Here is an 18,984-nt window from a genome sequence, read left to right as displayed (position 1 = left end):
TTTTCTTTTACATTTTCAACGTCTTTGAAAAGGTCGAGGCCGCACTGTGTCAACTTCATTTTTCAATCAAATTCAGACATTTTTTATCAAATAATCTTTGACCCGATCCAGACAGACTATGGCATTGCATTTCACCCTAGACATTTAAAAATTAATTCATTTGTCTATTAAAATAAGGCCTAAAATTACATTCACATGAACAAATTAAAAAAAAAAAATTGCATTGTATACCCTTTTATTTTCTGAATCCAAAACTGGCATGGTATTCTTTATTCCTGTGTCTATCTTCTCTCCTCCTCTCCGCCTACCCGGCCAAAGCCGGGTGGCCACAAGCCACAACATACAAAGTTGACTACATCTCCTGAATTAGTGGAGCACACTACAACATACGTCCACACTCTGCCGAAGTTCTCCAAGTTCTCTTTCACCCCTAGCATGTACACACATAATCCAACTTTAGCTAGGGTGACAGAAATCATTTCAAACAACCAATCAACATCTTAGTATAAGTAACCACCCGTAACCACGACACTCTAAGCAGGTTCCGTGTTTCATTGGTTAAATGTAAGACAAGAGGAAGGGAAGGGGTGGGGGGGTGAACAACTGACTACCTGCCAGCTGAGCTGGCAACCGATCCACAGGATCAAAGGAATGAACCTCTTAACGAGGCTTTGATCGGAGCGCGTCAAAAGACATGGCAAGAGCATCCTCCGGGAAGCTAATCCCGGTTAGGCCATAAAAGTTACGCAACTGACCACTTGCTGGCCAGCGGCTACCCATCTCTTCCTAGGAGAGCGGCTTAAATTCAAAGGATCAAAGACTAGTCAGAACGTTGACGCAGACGTCTAAGCGCGCTTAGGATCTACCGGTGACTGGACATGTGCATCTCAAAATTTAATTGAGAACAGATAATGACATTACACAAAACAAAGCATTCGGCAACATGAACTAACAAGAAGGGCAAAGCCCATAGACTCACATGCTTGACCTTCTGCTTTACACATTTTTCCTACCAAAATACATGTGACCTTGACCCAAGGTCAAGGTCATCCAAGGTCATGCAACACAAAGCTGTTAATTCAAGACATAGGAAGTACAATGGTGCTTATTGGCTCTTTCTACCATGAGATATGGTCACTTTTAGTGGTTCACTACCTTATTTTGGTCACATTTCATAAGGGTCAAAGTGACCTTGACCTTGATCATATGGGACCAAATGTGTCTCATGATGAAAGCATAACATGTGCCCCACATCATTTTTAAGTTTGAAACAGTTATCTTCCATAGTTCAGGGTCAAGGTCACTTCAAAATATGTATACAATCCAACTTTGAAGAGTTCCTGTGACCTTGACCTTGAAGCAAGGTAAACCAAACTGGTATCAAAAGATGGGGCTTACTTTGCCCTATATATCATATATAGGTGAGGTATTCAATCTCAAAAACTTCAGAGAAAATGTGAAAAATAGCTGTTTTTTAGACAACATTTATGGCCCCTGCGACCTTGACCTTGAAGCAAGGTCAAGATGCTATGTATGTTTTTTGGGGCCTTGTCATCATACACCATCTTGCCAAATTTGGTACTGATAGACTGAATAGTGTCCAAGAAATATTCAACGTTAAAGTTTTCCGGACGGCCGGACGGACGGCCGGAAGGACAGACGGACGACTCGGGTGAGTACATAGACTCACTTTTGCTTCGCATGTGAGTCAAAAACACTTAACTGGACAAAATCAAAAAAACAAGAAAGGTAGGTTGTTGGAACGTTTGTTATTGACAAAACAATACATTCACAAATATATCGACCCAACAGTCTTTTAAGTGCACAGACAAACAATAACGAAAACTTATCTGGCTGATTTTTCCTTCCGCCTGCCACGAAGCCGCAAGCGAGTGATTGATGAATTCATGAATTGAAAAATCGTGAATGAATAAAACTTAACTGGACAATAACAACCGAGTCAGAACTCTTACTCTCATTTACCAAAACGAAATGCAAATTAAGATTCCAAGCTCTGTTCTACTTCCCTTCAACACAAACCCTAAACTCGTGACAGTTTAGCCTGTCACACTCTACTGCGCTATACTCGCTTGTCACTTCAAGCGATCTGCAAGCTGGCGATACGCTGTAGCCCTATACTGGCTTGTCACTTTCTGCAGGTTTTTTTCGTGAAAGTGGCAGCACTTTCTTGGCTCATGGCCTTGGGGTGCAAGGAGGAAGAAGCTACTTTCTTTCTTTATTTGGTGTTTAACGTCGTTTTCAACCACGAAGGTTATATCGCGACGGGGAAAGGGGGGGAGATGGGATAGAGCCACTTGTTAATTGTTTCTTGTTCACAAAAGCACTAATCAAAAAATTGCTCCAGGGGCTTGCAACGTAGTACAATATATGACCTTACTGGGAGAATGTAAGTTTCCGGTACAAAGGACTTAACATTTCTTACATACTGCTTGACTAAAATCTTTACAAACATTGACAATATTCTATACAAGAAACACTTAACAAGGGTAAAAGGAGAAACAGAATCCGTTAGTCGCCTCTTACGACATGCTGGGGAGCATCGGGTAAATTCTTCCCCCTAACCCGCGGGGGGCAGAAGCTACTTCAATTAAAGTTGTTGTCGGTGAGGTAAAATAGTAACCCACAGAGTAAGGTTGTAAGGAGATCACCATTAGGTCGTCTCTTAGTGTCTTTTAGACTTGCACTCTGAAAAACAGCTGGAGAACTATAGACAAGACTGGCACGGACAGATGCATCACTGGATACAACATGACAAATCTAGAACAATCATGGCTGCTGTTCACATTTCTCTTTAATTCCTGTCCTGACTCTCCTTGCCAACCCAACCCACATGTACAATGCACTCCAACTCCACATCATGTTGTCTCTGTGTTATTACACGATACAAACAAAAGATGCACTCCCTTCAAGTGTCACTCTTACAGTTAGGTTCTGGACAGTTCTGACAAAAATCTCAAATGCTACTACGATGTGCATAATAAAAAACAAGAAGGGCAAAGCCCATACGACTCACATGCTTGACCTTGACCTTTACATGACCTTGACCTTCAGCTAAACCTAGCAATGACATACACTAAGAACTGCTTTACACATTTTTCCTACCAAAATACATGTGACCTTGACCCAAGGTCATCCAAGGTCATGCAACACAAAGCTGTTAATTCAAGACATAGGAAGTACAATGGTGCTTATTGGCTCTTTCTACCATGAGATATGGTCACTTTTAGTGGTTCACTACCTTATTTTGGTCACATTTCATAAGGGTCAAAGTGACCTTGACCTTGATCATATGTGACCAAATGTGTCTCATGATGAAAGCATAACATGTGCCCCACATAATTTTTAAGTTTGAAACAGTTATCTTCCATAGTTCAGGGTCAAGGTCACTTCAAAATATGTATACAATCCAACTTTGAAGAGCTCCTGTGACCTTGACCTTGAAGCAAGGTAAACCAAACTGGTATCAAAAGATGGGGCTTACTTTGCCCTATATATCATATATAGGTGAGGTATTAAATCTCAAAAACTTCAGAGAAAATGTGAAAAATAGCTGTTTTTTAGACAACATTTATGGCCCCTGCGACCTTGACCTTGAAGCAAGGTCAAGATGCTATGTATGTTTTTTGGGGCCTTGTCATCATACACCATCTTGCCAAATTTGGTACTGATAGACTGAATAGTGTCCAAGAAATATCCAACGTTAAAGTTTTCCGGCCGGCCGGACGGACGGACGGACGACTCGGGTGAGTACATAGACTCACTTTTGCTTCGCATGTGAGTCAAAAAGGGTTCGGACAAAGCCACTATAATCACAAGTTAGACAACTTCAAGACTAACAATGTATTTCATAACTCGATCAAAACACTTAAACAAATCACAATCTTACAAACAAATGACTGAAGGCAGGTGAAGAAAGAGGAACCTCACATGTTATCACCTTCTTAATCAGTACATCAAACAACACTACAACAACATTCTTCTCCACACCTCCGACAGATTGCAGATATTCTATCTTTCTTTCTTTATTTATTTGGTGTGGAAAACACGAAGACACGCATGCATCATCTCTCGTCTCTGATTATCATCGTATTTCGATACTTTGACGAGACAAACCCAATGCTGGTGTGTCGAAGAAGACAGCCACAGCGGGCTTGTTCGAATCAAAGTATCACACCGTATCTTCAGCGTATTACCAATACCTGTCCCAATATAGACCAGTTGGTCTAAGAGGACATTAAACCCTAATTTGTTTGTTTGTTTGTTTATTTGTTGCTTAACGTCCAGCCGACTACGCAGAGCCATATCAGGACGAGGAAGGGGGGGATGAAGGGGGCCACTTGTCAAGCGATTCCTGTTTACAAATGCACTAACCCATTACTTGTGTCCCAGCAGGCTTTAGTAAAACTAAATTAATACCTACTGGAAGATTACCAGTTTCCAGTATGTTAAAATAGGCTTAACCTATCTACTGCTGGACTTACATCAGAACACTAACAGATTAAACTATACATGAATCGCGAGACAAGCGGCAAGAGAAGAGATTTTTGGAAAAAATACAGGTGAATGAGCAAGAAGGCAGAAAAAAAGAAAAGAATTCATGAAGAAAAAGAGAGCATGACAGGAAAGAGGAACCAAAAATCTACCTAACAGCAAACTAGAAAGCTCCTGCGGTTCCAAAAACAGGAGGGGCCTTTAATTTCATAACCGCAGTGCCCCACTGCGGGAATTAAACCCTAATAATAATAATAAATAAAATAGGAAATGAAGAAAGAAAAATTAACTGGACAGTTCCGGACATTTCTAGAAGCTAAGGGAGGTAACTCTTACTTTTCTGTGTTTTTTTTATCCAAACAAGGGAGGTAAAACGCTTTGGGTCTCTGCTTACACCTGGGCGAAGCCGGGCTTTTCTTTCTTTATTTGATGTTTAACGTCGTTTTCAACCACGAAGGGTTATATCGCGAGAAGCCGGGCTTAACTGCTCATTTAGATAATAATAATAATAAATAATAAATAATATTTCTGTAGCGCATGTATCCAGGGTTTAACACTTTCGCGACGGGACACTGATAAATCAGTACCAGCGCTGACACGCCCATGGACGGGACGCGCATTTTTCAGTACCAGCCATAGAGGGTACACGACTCGTGATTGCTTCCCGGTTTTTGAAGCTTGCAAATAAATTGAGTTGTTTCCCTTGATACACTTGGCGTCCCCTTCTGCCATTTGCAAATTCGCCTGATTTGTGTGCGTTTTTGAGAAAAAAAAATGAATCAAAGGCGAGCCTTGTCTCGGGAGGAGATTCTCCGGATGTTGGACCTAGAGGATCCCGTAGAGCATGATTCGGACGTATCGTTTTCGCCTCAGGAAAGCGATACAAGCAGTGAAAGTGAGGAAGAAACAGTCCCGTTGTTGCTTGTACGAGTCGGCAAACTACACGTGGTAGGCGGTGATACTGCTAGACGAACATGTATCTCGGAATCGTGCAAGAGCTATGGGGGCGTGGTAGCACTGATAACAATGGATGGCTGGAGCCTTCAAATCCTTTTGGAATTGTTCATAGGTGTACAGTTGGTACTTTGTTGTGAAAATGTGACTTATATTCAATATGGATTACCTAGACATCATTTGGTGAGTGTTACAGTTTTGTTTCATTTGAGTCAGGATGCTGTGAGTGAATGCGTGATTTGCTTGTTTTTTTCTTTGTACTGTCTCCTTATTTCTGTGTACAATGTTAACAATATTTCAGCTAATTCATAGGTTTTACACCTTGTTTGGTTATAACATTATTTATAATACTTTCTGTTAAAAAATAACTCTTAAAAAAAGCAGTAGAAAATAAAACACACACAAAAAAACGTTAAAAAACACAAATTATCCCCCTTTCACCCCCCTTTGCTAAAACAAATCGCGTGACAAACTTATAAATAGCACGACTGAACTGGGCATCCATTTTTGAATTAGTACACAAAATTTGGTGGTGATTGGACTTAATTCAAGCTTGCTAGACAGATTTCTTTACAGTTACTGATTTTTGGGAAGTTTCTTGGTGGCAAGCTTGGGCAGGCAGGACGTAAACGCCGTGGCAGTGCTAGTCACAATAGTGTTAACCCTGCTCAAAGCGCTGTACAATCAAAATCCTATGACAACAAAACATCATTTAACGTGCAATCACACACATATCAATGAAGAACACATTGCTCTAAAAATCATCACAAACACACGCATGGGCACACACACGCACTACATAAAGCAAATTGCACATTAATACATTATCACAACCATACGCACTCACGCGCGCACAAAAAGGTACGTAAAAAACTATGTACAGTACATGGGACAAAAGTGACCATCAGGAACGGACCAGGCTTGAAAATGCATTTTACGGTAAATGTTTGTGGAAAAGGTGTGTTTTTATCTCTGAGCGAGTTTTCGCGAGGAACAGGGTTGAGCTACGGTAGGGTCACTGCGCATGTCTGGGTTTTTTCTTCGCGGAAACGCTGTTGGGTTGTGTCCAGTCGCGTCCCTTGCAACAAGATGGCGACAAGCGCGTTACGGATTTACTGTTGTGGAGAGTTGATGGACGACGATGATGAACAAGCAGTACCGTTTTATTGTTGATGTGAATGTAATGCCAAAACATCGAACTATCGATTCGAACGTCAATGAAGAAGTGAGCGTGAAAATCGAGCGCAAAACAGCCGGGTAAAAGTTCAGGGCGCTAAAGTACATTTGAGCCGAAATCGCACCCAAACTCCTGTTGACCTCATTTCTTCCCAAAATAAACATCACTGCTAAAATAAAATGCATTAAAACCAAGACAGTATCCAACCCAGTATCCTTAATTTTTGAAAGGCTAAGTGATTTACAACAAATGTCTTCTCACAATCCGTAACTTTGTCAAAAAATATTTACAGAAGTTTCTCACCTCGCCTTGGCAGCCATCTTGGAACTGGAGAGACCCTACGCAGGAAGCAAGGTTGAAAGTTGGTTAACCGGTGACGTCACTCCAGTCGTACCGGACCGAGTTTTTGCGACCTCCGGTTCGACTCGAGTCACCTTAGTTGACGCCAAAACTCGCTCTCTATCTATTTATGTATACTATACTAGGAGCCGAAGATGTGCACCTGAGATTTAGTTTCTAGATTCATTGTATCCTTTTTCAGATTATGAACCTCCACTTTATTGCATACAGCCTATATATATAATACTAGATGAATACCCGCTTCGCCGGGTACGGCTTCGCCGGGAAGAAGTCGAGCCGAATACCCGGCTAGCCGGCGCACCGCACGAAGGAAGGGAGATAAACGCGCAAAACACTGGAGAAGAGTAATACCCGGCTTTGCCTGAACAGTGACCTTCTAAAAATAGTATAACGGGAATATGGATTGAGCGTTGTCGACAGTGACCTTCTAAAAATAGAAACGGGAATATGGATTGACGCCACACGAAGGAAGGGAGATAAACGCTAAAAACACTGGAGAAGATAAGGAAGAGTTACTGGGAATGGATCCAGAGAAAAACCAAAATCGGTTCAGCGCTGCGCGCTGAGAGCACGTGTTAAAATATCTCATCGACCAGGTTGTGTCCGGGGTGTACCTGAATATGGCCACCAAATTTGAAAGAGATCCATCGAGAACTTTGGCCGTGCATCGCGGACACACACACACAGACACTAGTCGTATATATATATAGATAGATAGATAGATAGTGCAAGGCCAGTTCAGTGCCTATACTGTTCACCTGTTGCAAGCACATAATGCCAGTGATATTAGAGACTGTCTGTTGCTCCTTAGAGAAGGAAAAATGGCGGAGGAAAACAATTAACCGGACAGTACAAACAATTTCTAGAAGCAAAGGGAAGTAACTCTTTCTATGTTAACGAAATAAGGGAGGTAACTTTGATAATAGTTGAATGTGTCAACATGTGTCGCTTTAAATGAGCAAACTGTGTAAAACTAGCATCACACTCTGTGCACGCATGTTTTCTTTCTCCTGTATGTGTCAACATGTGTCGCTTCAAATCACTAGACTTTGTAAAGTTCTTGTCACACTCTCCACAGACATGTTTTTTCTCTCCTGTGTGTGTCAACATGTGTCGCTTCAAATCATTAGACCTTGTAAACCTTGCGTTACATTCGGAACATACATGTTTTTTCTCTCCTGTGTGTGCTATCATGTGTCGCTTCAAATTACTAGACTGTGTAAACCTAGCATCACACTCTGTGCATGCATGTTTTTTCTCACCTGTATGTGTCAACATGTGTCGCTTCAAACCACAAGATCGTGTGAACCTAGCATCACACATGTTACATAAATGATTTTTCTCTCCAGTATGTATATACATGTGTTGCCTCAAAGAACTAGTACATATAAAGCTGGCATCACACTCTGAACAGGTGTATTTTCTCTCTCGTGTATGTGTCAACATGTGTTGCTTCACATGACGAGCCTCTGTAAACCTAGCATCACACTCTGTGCATGCATGTTTTCTCTCTCCTGTGTGTGTCAACATGTGTCGCTTCAATTTATTGGACCATTTAAACCTAGCATCACACTCTATACAGGCATGTTTTTTTTCCCCAGTATGTGTCAACATGTGTTGCTTCAAATGAGCAGCCTGTGTAAACCTAGCATGTTTTTTCTCTCCTGGATGTGTCAACATGTGATGCCTCAAAGAACTAGTCAATGTAAACCTTGCACTACACTCTGTACATGCATGTTTTTTCTCACCTGTGTGTGACAACATGTGTCGCTTCAAATCATTAGACCGTGTAAACCTAGCATCACACTCTATACAGTCATGTTTTTTCTCCCCAGTATGTGTCAACATGTGTTGCTTCAGATTACGAGACTGTGTAAACCTAGCATCACACCCTGTGCATGCATGTTTTTTCTCTCCTGGATGTTTCAACATGTGATGCCTCAAAGAACTAGTCAATGTAAACCTAGCATCACACTCTTCACAGGCATGTTTTTTCTCTCCTGTATGTTTTAACATGTGTCGTTTCAAAGTATCAGACGCTCTAAACCTAGCATCACACTCTGTACATGCATGTACTTTCTCTGGTGTATGTGTCAACATGTGTTGCTTCAAAGTACCAGACCGCCTGAACCTAGCATCACACTCTATACAGGCATGTTTTTTCTCTCCAGTATGTGTCAACATGTGATGCCTCAAAGAACTAGTACATTTAAAGTTGGCAACACACTCTGTACAGGTATATTTTCTCTCTCCTGTATGTGTCAACATGTGTCGCTTCAAACCACCAGACATCATGAACCTAGCATTGCACTTTGTACATGCATGTTTTTTCTCTCCTGTATGTGTCAACATGTGTTGCTTCAAATGATTAGACCTTGTAAACCTAGCATCACACTGTGTACATACATGCTTTCTCTCTCCTGTACGCGGCAATGTTTGATATTTCAAATGAACAGACCCTGTGTTGACTGTGGTCTGCGATTCCTGTGCCTGTATCTCTTGTTTTAGCCACATATCACCGTTCGCATTGACAACAACACTTTGTTTCAGCCAGGTATCACTGTGACAGTTTACTACATCTTGTGTTTCTGGTGTCTGTATCTCTTGTTTCAGCCAGGTATCACTGTGAGTGCTGACTGCAGCTTGTGTTTCTTGAGTCTGTATCTCTTGTTTCAGCCAGGTATCACTGTGAGTGCTGACTTCAGCTTGTATTTCTGGTGTCTGCATCTCTTGTTTCGGCCAGGTATCACTGTGAGTGTTGACTGCAGCGTGTCCTTGCAATGTCTGCACTGCAGGCATGGTAGCTTTCTTCTTGGTGGAAATAACCTCCATGACTGGCACTGAAAAAGAAAACAAAACCAATCCATAAAGTTGGTGCTGTACATATATTATTACCTGTACTGTAGTATTGTTCACAGGTCAGCCTGACGTCTTTTACATATTCTTTTTTTTATTCCCAGACTATATACACCACTGACACCTTCTCCGATGACCCTTGGTGACTATGGCAACCACACCACAATAAACTACCATAGTTTTTTGCTTTGTATGTCACAAACAAGAGACTTAATGTATAATTTAAAAATGTATATCCAAATATTGTAATCCTAAAAATGGAGAATAAACTTGATAAAAATGCAAATAACAAAAATCAAATGTGGGTAACTGAGGCACCAATGCTTTTACAGAGGCAAAGCCCTTCATACACCCTTCAGGGAGGGAGGGAGGGAGGGAGGGAGGGAAGGAGGTATGGGTAGCTATATAATTATGTTGATGCTAGTGCTACATATACCCACACAAAACAGAGGGTGGTAGGGTACTGACAGTACCCAATATTGATGGACTGTGTGATGATATCTTCTTTCTTTATTTGGTGTTTAACGTCGTTTTCAACCACGAAGGGTTATATCGCGACGGGATGATATCTTCTGCTATGGTCTGTTGAGACAGTGATATCAAAATCTCGACCTCCGGTCTCGATTTTGATATCACTGTCGAAACAGACCAATAGCAAAAGATATCATCACACAGTCAGTCAATGTTAGATATATTGCTAACTCTCTGGACATTTTGTATTTACTGTAAAGAAATTACAAAAGTATTTGTCTCAGTTTTGGCTGTTCCATATCCCTCCCTCTGATTATTATTTCTTTTTGTTCACTCTTTTCTTGTACTTTTCAGTATTTAAAAATGTCTTTTCTTTCAAAAAGTCTTTAGTCACTTGCTCAACTAAATTCTGGGATCATTACATTTTCATATATATTTGTTTGTTTTTAAATTTAGGTGTTTTTGTTTTTGAAGTGGGGAAGCAATAAAGAGGTCGTCAATATCAAAACTGATATCGACGGAAATGTCATCGATATCACTTTTGCCCAATTGACCAATGGAAATCCACGTAACATATGAAATAGCAATATTTTTTTAGATCGCCAGGCAGGGAAGAAATTCAAGCTTGACACCCTCACTGCAAAGCCATTAGGGGCATGTTCACAGGTTTTCCTTTAGGTCAGTGTCTTTAAATTGGGACAGGAAGAGTTTCATCTCAGACATCAAAGGAGACTGTCTCATAGGTAAAATTTGGTCATTGACCTCGCGTAAGAAGGTCAGTGTCTGTCAACTGGGTCAGGCAGCTGGTCTCAGCTGGAAAGTATGCAGTGCTTCATTTTGTTTTAGAGCATGAGGGGTCAAATGACCCCTGACCACTGAAAATAAGGGGTCAATAAAACTGAAAGCGCGCCATACGGGAGATAATCGAGCAGCAACACAAAAACTTTTTTTTTTGGGGGGGGGGGGGGGGGGGGGGGGGGGGGGGGGGGGGGGGGGGGGGGGGGGGGGGGGGGGGGGGGGTGTATAAGAGACTGAGAAAGTCACTCCAAACAGCAGCAACAGTAAATTTGAGTAATCTCAAAAGTCGGAGAATCTGTCTCCAATTAAATCGGAAGACAAACAGAAAAGATGTGATGTCAAACCCATGTGCACTGCACACCCTCACCCATTTTCCCCTTCTCCCACGGGTTCAGTAAAAACAGAAAATATTTACTTTCGTCAGACTCACTGACAGCTACAGGAAGCTTGAAAGTGAGTTTGGTCTGTGAAATATTTGGCATTTAGGTCAAATGCCAAATGTCTTCACAGGAGGAGGTGGCATGGCGAAGTTGTTCGTTAGATCAACGTGACGTCATGCTCAGTTTTTGAAACACAAGCGGAAATGAAAGACGCTTTCTGATTGATTCCTCTCTGCAAAGCCAATGAATCAAATTCACTGACACACTTGTGATTCAGTGACTCACTTGTTTAATCTCATGTCGGCGACCTCCGATCGCTAGCGTGGAGAAATCGGCGACGTAAATGAAAAAAAAAAAAATTTAAATGTGCGCCCAACGGGCGCATAGCTCGGCTCCGCCGTGCGTCATTTTGAAAAATGACGCGTGAATGGCGCGGGCGCCCCGGCAAAATGAAGCACTGAGTATGGGTCATTGACATAAATGAGGTCTCAGTTGGTGAGCACACACTCACAGAATACCTGCACAGCATTTCATTATTGAGTTGTCTCGAACAAGAATTGTAGAGCAAAGTTGACTACCAATATTGTCGAATTGGCGGACGGTGTGGAAAACAACATCCGAGTTTTACGGGCTGAACAACACTGTCACCCCCCGGAAACTGAGCGGATTGAAGACACGTGTGGCATGACATGTGAAATGACATATGGCATGACACATGACCTGACATATATGACATATGGCATGACATGACACATGGTATGACTGGAGGAACATAGACCTGGGGGAACATAGACCTGGGGGAACATAGACATGCTCCCCAGTGGCTGCTACTGCTAGACACCTGTGTATTTTGGAGAGGTGTCTCTGACAGAGTCTGATTCAGCGATATTATAGCTGTAATACATGTAATCACCTTCGTGTTAACAAATCAGATTTTGTTTTGGATATTAAAATGGATGATTTGGGAAATATTAGAGTGAATGAATACCCTTGCTTTTTCTCGTATAATAAATGTACAAGTGCTCCTATTTCTGACACAATGCTTGCATGCTGATCGGCTGGTCTCAGTTCCTCCCTAATCGTATTTGAAGAAGACTAGAAATAGTCAAAACTCAAATACACACTAACACTAAGAGTAAGAGTGGCCTACGCTTGAGAGCAGACGGAGGCGAGCGAGACTAACAACCTTCTACAAAGTCCACCACGACCTTGTCGCAGTGAAGAGCAACCACGCACCAAAGCCAAGCCCACCCAAGTGCACGACCAGGCAGATCCACCCTCTATCCTACGAAATCCCCCACTCTAGGACAGCCTACAGGCAGAAAACATTCTTCCCGCGCACCATTCCAGAGTGGAACCGCCTGCCTGTAGAAACTGCCACAGCGCCATCCCTGGCATCCTTTCAAGTTTCAGGCCAGGCTGGCAACTCTCCACTGACCCATCATCCCCCCCCCCTTACCCCCAACCTCCCCCCCCCCCTGAACTTCACCCCTGACCAAGCAATAGACCGGAACCACCATCACCCAAGCGTAGCAGATTCATCACCATGCTGATGTTGGCTACCTATCACTAAGAAGAAGAAGACTGACAGAGACCAACTACAGTGAAACCCGGCTATATTGAAGTGGCACGGGACCCGGGAAGACCTTCAATATAGCCGGAACTTCAATATAGGCAATTCTCGGTTATATTGAATTTCCCTCCTTGTTCCTTCAAAAATTCAATATAACCAAACTTTTTTCACTATACGTTCTTATTTCCGTGTCCACACATTGCGTTTGATGTGAGATATATTCCCATTAATCTTTCACCTGTTGGCTGTTGTTCTTCGAGCCTCCTTGCTTTTTTCTGCACACACACACACGGACACACACTCACACACACGCACGCCCCCCCCCCCCCCCCCCCGGTCCCTTACACACACAAACACACAGAGCCATTCACAGTATCAGACCGACGCCAAATGAAGCATTTGTCACACAAAAATAAACAGACAAACAAACAAACGAACAAGCAAAATCCCTAATTAGATGTGCAGGTCCGATACGCAGTGCTAAAAAGGAGAGGGGGGGGGGGGGGGGAGGATGTACACAAGTTACCAGCGCTGTTTACATCAATCATACGACTCAGTGATGAACAGCGGGGGTAACTTGTGTAACCTGCTCTTCTTCCAACCCCTCCCCCCCCCCCCCCCACTTTGCACACATCACAATACACAACAGATCAATCATACGACACAGTGTTGAGCAGCAGGGGTAGCTTGTTTAACCTCCTCATCTTACTCCCTCCCACAAACTCTGCACACATCACACAACACAACACATCGATCCTACAACACAGTAAAGAGCAGTGGGGGTAACTTAAGAAACCTCCTCCCCCCTCCCCCCCACCACACAGTCTGCACACATCAGACAGCACAACACACTAATCATACGACACAGTATTGAACAGCGGGGGTAACTTGTGTAGCCTGCTTTTCTTCCACCCCCCCCCCCCCCTCTGCACACATCACAATACACAACAGATTAATCATACGACACAGTATTGAACAGCGGGGGTAACTTGTGTAACCTGCTTTTCTTCCACCCCCCCCCCCCTCTGCACACATCACAATACACAACAGATTAATCATACGACACAGTATTGAACAGCGGGGTAACTTGTTTAACCTCCTGTTCATCCACTCACCCCCCCCTCCCACCCTGCTCACATCATCAAACATACGACACATCAATCATACGACACAGTAATGAGCAGCAGGGGTAGCGTCTCTTCTTACCCCCTCCCCCAAACTCGCAGTGCTGTAAAAGAAAGGGGGGGGAGGGGAGACAGGAGGATGTAATTAAGTTTCCTGCGCTGTTCACATCAATCATACGATTTATTTATAAACAGCGGGAGTAACTTGTGTACCTCCGTCGCGATATAACCTTCATGGTTGAAAACGACGTTAAACACCAAATAAAGAAATACGACACAGTGATCAGCTGTGAGGATACATTAAGTACCTCCTTTTTTCCCCTCCCATTCTGCACACATCACAACAAACAAATCATACGACACAGTAAGGAACAGTTGGGGTATTTAAGTACTTCCTCTTCTCCCCCCCCCCCCCTCCCCACTCTGCACACATCACAATACACAACTGATCAATCCTACGACACAGTGATAAGCATCAGGGATAGCTTGTTTAACCTCCTCTTCTCCCCCCCCCCTCCCCAATTTCCACACATCACACAACACATCGATCATACAACACAGTAAAGAGAAGCGGGAGTAACTTTTGAACCTTCTCTTCTCCCCCCCCCCCCCCACTACTCTGCACACATCACACAACACAACACAACACATCGATCCTACAACACAGTCAAGAGAAGCGGGAGTAACTTTTGAACCTTCTCTTCTCCCCCCCCCCCCCCCCCCCCTCACTACTCTGCACACATCACACAACAACACATCGATCCTACAACACAGTCAAGAGAAGCGGGAGTAACTTTTGAACCTTCTCTTCTCCCCCCCCCCCCCCCTCACTACTCTGCACACATCACACAACAACACATCGATCCTACAACACAGTCAAGAGAAGCGGGAGTAACTTTTGAACCTTCTCTTCTCCCCCCCCCCCCCCCTCACTACTCTGCACACATCACACAACACATCGATCCTACAACACAGTCAAGAGAAGCGGGAGTAACTTTTGAACCTTCTCTTCTCCCCCCCCCCCCCCCCCTCACTACTCTGCACACATCACACAACAACACATCGATCCTACAACACAGTCAAGAGAAGCGGGAGTAACTTTTGAACCTTCTCTTCTCCCCCCCCCCCCCCCCCCTCACTACTCTGCACACATCACACAACAACACATCGATCCTACAACACAGTCAAGAGAAGCGGGAGTAACTTTTGAACCTTCTCTTCTCCCCCCCCCCCCCCTCACTACTCTGCACACATCACACACAACACATCGATCCTACAACACAGTCAAGAGAAGCGGGAGTAACTTTTGAACCTTCTCTTCTCCCCCCCCCCCCCCCCCCCCCCTCACTACTCTGCACACATCACACAACAACACATCGATCCTACAACACAGTCAAGAGAAGCGGGAGTAACTTTTGAACCTTCTCTTCTCCCCCCCCCCCCCCCCCCCCTCACTACTCTGCACACATCACACAACAACACATCGATCCTACAACACAGTCAAGAGAAGCGGGAGTAACTTTTGAACCTTCTCTTCTCCCCCCCCCCCCCCCCCTCACTACTCTGCACACATCACACAACAACACATCGATCCTACAACACAGTCAAGAGAAGCGGGAGTAACTTTTGAACCTTCTCTTCTCCCCCCCCCCCCCTCACTACTCTGCACACATCACACAACACGACACATTAATCATACGACACAGTGATGACTCTCTTCGGTGTCCGAACACCCCCGTGTGCACACATGCGCACGAAAAAGATCCCAAGTTCACAGCAAAAGTCTCAGGGCTTGGAAAACACAAAGACACGCATGCATCATCTCTCGTCTCTGATTATCATGATCGTATTTCGATACTTTGACGAGACAAACCCAATCTTCAGCATATTACCAATACCTGTCCCAATATAGACCAGTTGGTCTAAGAGGACGTTAAAACCTAACAGTCAGTCAGTCAGTGATGAACAGTGGGGGTAACTTGTTTAACCTCCCCTTCCTCAACTGATTGCGCTGACAGAGACATGTCATATCATTCGGCGCCCGCGCAATCATTGTTCTTAAAAATAAAAAATTCAACAAATCTTTGGAGAAAATATTTAATATAGCCAGGTAAAAACGTCCCGTGGGCTGAATTTTTGTTTCAATATAGCCGGGATTTCAATATAGCCGACTTCAATGTAGCCAACATTTTTTAACAAAGAAAAAGAAGAGCTTCAGCCGGGACCTGACAAATTCTTCAATATAGCCGGGATTTCAATATAGCCCACTTCAATATAGCCGGGTTTCACTGTATACAGGCTGTGGGCCCATTGACCCATATAGGTCAACCCGTAACAGTACTAACTGTATCCCTAACTGAGCAGGTTTTGAAGGGGGGAAAAAGTCGCTCATGTTCACGAAAGAAATCGTGATTATTTACTCCTCGTCCTTTAAAATAGACCATTACCTGGATCGCTTCGAGTGCAGTCCGCCATTTGTCAATGAAGTTGAAAGCAAGATCCAGGGGACTGTATCCTTCAACAGTACCAGAGTTCAGCCCCTTACCCTGTGCACAGGCGCATGAAGTAGATCTCTGGCTGGCTCTAGTTTTAGCAATAATAAATTCAAGAACGGTGTCTCAAATTAACTCTTGTCAGCATGCAGTCCACCATCCAGTTATGTCCATTAAACATGTGAATAAAGTTTACAGAGTGGGGGAATGAGGAAAAAATAACAAAGGACACGAAAACACCAATCAAATGGTCGATGAATTCCAATGTAAGCCCAGATTGCTTAGTGCTTCGGTTTTTGTTGTTTTATCTCAGTTATATGTATGCTTTGTATGCTCGTTTAATTTGTGCTAGTTTAATTTAGAGTGAATTTGTGAAGCGCCTGCGCAGAGCCAATTGATGGGACTTGCGCAATAGAAAAGTAAATTATTATTATTATTTATTATTCCACCAGTGTTCTCATTGATGTTGAATGTCATGTACACCCCACCCAGAGACTGAGCGTTGGATCAAAGTGGGGAGGGGGGGTGGGGGGGGGGGGGGGTAGGTGACTCTATTCAGCGGTTGTGCCTAGCATGTAGAGACACTGAAGTACTTGGGAAAACTGGTAAATGCAGACCTGTAAGATGCACACAAAAATGTGCATGGGAGGGTAAGGAAGAGATCCTCTAGTGATGGTCAGTTTTATGTGCATTAATTGCCTCACCGGCTTCACCAGAATTGATAAAACAATGAATACATAAAACATAAAAAGAAAAGAGAGTGACTGAACAAAACAACCAAGTCGCGTAAGGCGAAATTACTACATTTAGTCAAGCTGTGGAACTCACAGAATGAAACTGAACGCATTGCACTGCATTTTTTCACAATGACCGTAGTCCGCCGCTTGTGCAAAACGGAGTGAAACTGACGAGCCTGTTTAGCGCGCCGATAGTGGTTTCGCTGTGATGCATAGCACGCTTTTCTGTGCCTCTCTTCGTTTTAACTTTCTGAGCGTGTTTTAATCCAAACATATCATATCTATATGTTTTTGGAATCAGGAACCGACAAGGAATAAGATGAAATTGTTTTTAAATCGATTTCGGAAATTTAATTTTGATCATAATTTTTATATTTTTAATTTTCAGAGATTGTTTTTAATCTAAATATAACATATTTATATGTTTTTGGAATCAGGAAATGATGTAGAATAAGATGAACGTAAATTTGGATCGTTTTATATAAAAAAAAATTATTACAATTTTCAGATTTTTAATGACAAAAGTCATCAATTAATTTTTAAGCCACCAAGCTGAAATGCAATACCGAAGTCCGGCCTTTGTCGAAGATTGCTTTACACAAATTTCAATCAATTTGATTGAAAAATGAGGGTGTGACAGTGCCGCGTCATCAGACATTTATCCAAAAAATGAAAAAAAACGTCTGGGGATATCATACCCAGGAATTCTCATGTAAAATTTCATAAAGATCGGTCCAGTAGTTTACTCTGAATCGCTCTACACACACACACAGACACACAGACAGACAGACACACATACACCACGACCCTCGTCTCGATTCCCCCTCTATGTTAAAACATTTAGTCAAAACTTGACTAAATGAAAAAAGGATGAGAAGGCAAAAAAAGACTTAAAAAAACCAACCTTAGATGAGCAATGACTAAAACTGACACAAAGCAAAACAGGAAGAGAAAGAAAACAAAGAATTCATACATACAACACACACACAAACACACACACACATGTACCCACAATACACACATGGAACACACCTGACCACACATAAGTGCAGACAAGCACAAATAGAAATACACGTATTTATTGTTTATTGCTTATTAATGTGTTCATACTTCAGTGATATTATATGCTTTTCTTGGCAGCAGAAGATAAAATGTTTGGTGCCTTCTTTATTTTTTTATAATAGCCTAATTACCAATTTGGCCAGAAAACTGATTATTTTTTTCAAAATGCTACATGTTTCAGGTTTGCAAACGAATTTGAAGTTCTTGTAAATCAACAATTATAATTATATTAAAATGTTCCCTGGCTAGGTACCACTGTCCCCTTTATTATTGACAAAACAATAGGTTACAATCACAAATACATCGACCCAACGATCTTTTAAGTGCACAAACAATTCACAAAAACTTATCTTGATGGAATCTTCGACCGCTTGCCAGGAAGCCAAGCGAATGAATACATTTTTGTGACTAATTATTGTCTGTGCATTAAAAGACTGTTGGTTCGATATATTTATGATCGTAACGTATTGTTTTGTCAATAACAAACG

General features: G+C 42.6%; 1 long non-coding RNA gene across 1 annotated transcript; it reads right to left on the bottom strand.

The window, feature by feature from the left end:
* Positions 1-218: 218 nt before the first annotated feature.
* LOC138975772 (uncharacterized) lies at positions 219-16,695 on the bottom strand. Its single transcript, XR_011458743.1, has 2 exons — positions 16,653-16,695; positions 219-9,843 (listed from the first exon to the last, which is right to left on the bottom strand). It is a non-coding gene; the product is annotated as an uncharacterized lncRNA (long non-coding RNA).
* Positions 16,696-18,984: the final 2,289 nt, after the last annotated feature.

This window comes from Littorina saxatilis, linkage group LG9, assembly GCF_037325665.1.
Source record: "Littorina saxatilis isolate snail1 linkage group LG9, US_GU_Lsax_2.0, whole genome shotgun sequence".
NCBI classification, from domain to species: domain Eukaryota; kingdom Metazoa; phylum Mollusca; class Gastropoda; order Littorinimorpha; family Littorinidae; genus Littorina; species Littorina saxatilis.
Note: the sequence above shows the minus strand (reverse complement) of the source record. Positions and strands in the feature narration are given on the sequence as shown.